Source organism: Acanthisitta chloris, unplaced genomic scaffold (assembly GCF_000695815.1).
Source record: "Acanthisitta chloris isolate BGI_N310 unplaced genomic scaffold, ASM69581v1 scaffold20308, whole genome shotgun sequence".
Lineage (NCBI taxonomy): Eukaryota > Metazoa > Chordata > Aves > Passeriformes > Acanthisittidae > Acanthisitta > Acanthisitta chloris.
This window is the reverse complement of record NW_008687072.1, coordinates 68,754-73,105: the sequence shown is the minus strand read 5'-3', so window position 1 is coordinate 73,105 and position 4,352 is coordinate 68,754. Positions and strand designations below refer to the sequence as shown.

At 39.0% G+C, this 4,352-nt stretch overlaps 1 protein-coding gene across 1 annotated transcript in view; it reads right to left on the bottom strand.

The window, feature by feature from the left end:
• The window catches only part of NFIB (nuclear factor I/B), a 69,506-nt gene that overhangs the window by 4,842 nt on the left and 60,312 nt on the right, over positions 1–4,352 (bottom strand). The gene's annotated exons all lie outside the window — the stretch shown is intronic.

Below are 4,352 nucleotides of genomic sequence, written 5' to 3'. Positions count from 1 at the left end.
CAGGAATGATAGTTCCTGCTGGCTGCAAAGCAAACTCTGACTGGGTCCCACATTGCTGGCAATAGCAGGAAGGGAGTAAACACTTTCCATTTACCACACTACCCAGCAGTTTGCATAAGTCCCAGGTGAAGTTCCAGCCCTCAGTTTCGCAAAAGCAGGCAATGCTCTGTCTCTGCCCACTAAGTGCCTCAACACAGAGAAAACCAAAACTCTTTCCACCGACCAGGATACAGGCAAGGAGTCAACAAGATGTCTCTCTGCCCACATGACTTCTCCTTCACATAAAAAATCCTTGCATGTATGAATGGAATAAAGCAGGACTAACCCACTCTCCAGCTTACTGCTTATGAGAAAATCTGTGATCCATGTGCTGTCAGTGGTCATAATACAAATGTCTTTCCCCTGGAACATGAAGTGAGACCTTGAAAAAACGGCTTGAGGCTAAGTTTTGAAGAAAATTGCATGAGAAGCACCATCAGATACTGCTGTGAGGTTTGGAGTAGTAGCCTTTGTGAGGGAGAGCATGATTTGCAGGACCACCTTCCTGAAGCATTATACCTTGAATTAATCTTGCTACCAGAAACAATTTTCTCTTCACCATAGCTAAGACTATCAAGCACGTTATAGAGTTCCCTCCCTATCCACAGCAAGTACAATGTATTTATCTGTTCAAGTGTAATAAAATAGCAAAGAAAAAGCCTGCAAGCATCCTACAGGGTTAACATTCTCCATTACAGTTTCCATTACAGTTTTCAGATGTTAATTCAATCAAGATTTTTGCCATGATTTCCTCTTAAAGATAATAATTGCTGTTTCAAGAACCTCTGATTAAAATATTACTGGAATGGACCACAAGTAGTACTAACATTATATGTATATACAGTCCACTTCGGAGGTTATAATAACATAAAGAGCATAATAATGTTAAACAATTAACTGAATGCAATAAAAAATAAATCAAATTTGACCTGAGTAAATCTGAAGGTCTTTCAGATTCTTATTTTCCACCACTTACTATCTTCTTTCTTTTACAGTTTCAGAAGTCTGTAAGAGTATTTTACCATTCAGAAAGTACATCTAAAACAGTATGACCTTCTTGCAGCTTTACTACCATTTGCACGAACACGTCAGCTTACAGAAGGTAGATCAGATCCTGCCAAGTCAGCCTTTGGACAGGAAAGATAGAAATGCATTCAAAGCTGAGAGAAGTGACAACAGCAAATCATCAAGCAAGGTTTGTCTATCTCCGTACTAAGTGCTCACCTACACAAGTACAGGCACCTTTACCAATTAAAAGTGTAAAGATCATATGAACTTTAGAAATGCGATTGTGCTAACCTCAGTGCCCTGGATAAATTCCCACTTGTGCATTTCTACCAGAAGAATAACCATCCTTCCAACATCTACTTAATGGGGTACTTCTGTTACTGTTCTGAACTGGTATTCTTAGGTAAACCACTGCCAAATTTCATCTCCAAGGTGAGTACTTGTTTCAAGAGATATGTTAAGTATATTTCTTAATTTAGGATGACTTTTATAGTTTAGCAGGCACATACCACCAATCTAGCAGATGGAGGACATTCTGATTTATGCCCATGGGAGGCAAAAGGGAATTCTGGTAGGAATAGTACTTATTCTATTCCCTGCAGACTCCTTTTTATGGCAGTGTAACAAAAAAATGTATGGAAAGACCAGGAAGGGGATACAGAGCCAATCACTAACAAAGAATATTCTCAGCAGAGGAAGGGCCCAGAGAAAAGGTGCATGTCCATTCTGTGCTTTGGACTATGCATATATGAGCATTTGGTGCAGGAACAGGGCTAAAGGAGGTCTGCAAACATGCATGTACACAGAGGAGGCTATGACCAAGTGGAGCCAAACTGTGGAGAACATGTTCTTGGGTTACCAGAGACCACTGGGTCACCTCTGAAAAACTGACTCTCCACTTTACAAACCTACACTATGCTTTTTTTCCCCCCTAGGTACTACTATTTCCATTTAAAACTGTTAGTTTGTTTTACCTTAGCACTTTTAAAAATATAACTACAAGTTTATTTATCAAATTATCATGAATAAATAATAATGCAGACAATCCTAATTACACCAAAAAAAAAGCCCAAATCCAAAACCTGGAACAAAACCAAAGCAGTTCTACTGTTTCAAAAGAAACAATTGGAGGTACGATGATAAAGAAGTAGAAGCTGGAGTAACCAAGGGGTTAAAGACACAGTTTACACTTGGGAATTCTCTATAATATGCTCCTCCTTCCCTAGCAGCTGCCAAAAATCATCTGACAGGAAACATAAGATTAAGTTTGTCCCACCTAAGTGAACAAAGCGTGTTCAGAACAGGCAACCAGTTCACTGCAGAGCAAGAACTTTTCTAATCCTGCTGGAATCTGCAGTGCAGCTCAGAAAATATTACTGAAATATAACTGTTTTCTTTACTTTTACATCTTGCTTCTGGATCATCTCATTCATTTTGGTCACACTGCAGTTTTTGCTGCTTCTCTCATAAAGGTTAACTTAAAGCTCCAAACATAATCATGTGGAAAATGGACATTATTGATTCCTATGGTCCATTGTTCCCCCATTCTAAGTCCCTGAAGTTCAAGTTCAATCTGGAATTACATCATGTCTGGTTTCTCCTGGTTACCAGACGGCTTGAGACGTGACCAGAGCTACAGAAAAAACAAACAGCCTTCTTCACGCTTCGGCTCCCCTATCGATTCAAACATAAACTTTTTTTCTTTCTCTCAAGTATGCTTCAAGTATGGAGCATGGTTAATTTAGAGATTAAGTTCCAAATTAGATTATCTAATGGCATCTTAATGGATTGCTGACCCATTTCCTGTGGGATGGCAGCATGCAAGTCTGGCTTGAATACAACTAATTTCTTAGGAAGTGTTCAGAAGATGTTTGCCTAGATGGAGAGGAAGCATAATGTTCTGCATATCTCTCTGCATTACAGGGCTGGGCAAAACTATTTAAATTGACAAAGATCAGAAATTGTTAGATTTTCTCTCTATGAATATGTTTACAATCAGGATACTTCAGCCTTTTTGTTCTCAAATTGTCATGAATTGATACTTCGATTCCAAAACATTGCTTTTTTGGGGGGAGGGAGGGGTAGGGGTCAGAGTGTATGAACCACTGCTCTAACAGGTGTCTGTGTTTGCCAAAATGTGCTTGCCTCAGCAGTGCTGCTGAGTATGATACTTTACTGTGTTTACTCGATACCAAACACACACAAGGCACTGTGCTACAAAAGCAAACTGCACTCATTCTCAATTCCCCTCCAACTTCTTTCACAAATCAAAGATTATCCCATTTCATTGCCTTATCAGCATTGTTATCCTAAATACAGAGTGGTGCTGGGGGGGGAAAATGATGCTTGGAATGCTGAACACCCCTACAGCTAGAGCTGGGAAGGAAATTCAGCACCCTGAGAACAGAGCTCCCCTCAGCATCTCCAGGAACAAACCAGCTGTTGTACTATGCTGTCAAGATAACAGAACGAAAGCAGGAAATGCTAGCCTAGTCCGTTAGCCTGAATAGTGTAAAGGTAATGTTAAAGTAGCAGTTAACCCATAAAGCTAACAATGAGCAATTGTTAATAGAATTAATATAAATACGTTTGGTGACAGCTGAGACAAAAGGTACACTTTGTCAATGAAAAAAAAGTTGCCTGCAGTCTGTGAAAGACTTCCAAATACCCCACGTGCTCTAAAAGAGAACCATCATGCCAACTTTTATGAGTATTTATACTGGAAATACTCTCAATGGTGTAATGAGTGGCTTAAATTCAGGATCAAATTCATCTTATCAGACTCACACACACCACTTTTTTCACTCTCACTCATGTCTTAAGTGTACATGGTGCATACACTCTTACCCTCACATAGAAACTAAGACTGTGTTTTTCTAATTGAGCCTTACAGATTTTCAGTTTCCCCTTGCTTTCGGTCTCTAGGAAAACAGCTGTTATCACAGAACTGCAGTTATGAAGAAAGAAGGGTTTGGGGTCTTTTTAATGGTTCTGAGTATCTTCTTCACATGTACACCAAAAAAATATTTGACCCAAATTATCTTACAAGTACAAGAAACCTTAATTCTGTTGTTATGCTTAAATGTCTTACAGATTTTCAGTTTCCCCTTGCTTTCGGTCTCTAGGAAAACAGCTGTTATCACAGAACTGCAGTTATGAAGAAAGAAGGGTTTGGGGTCTTTTTAATGGTTCTGAGTATCTTCTTCACATGTACACCAAAAAAATATTTGACCCAAATTATCTTACAAGTACAAGAAACCTTAATTCTGTTGTTATGCTTAAATGTTGCTCAAAGCAGACAGAAT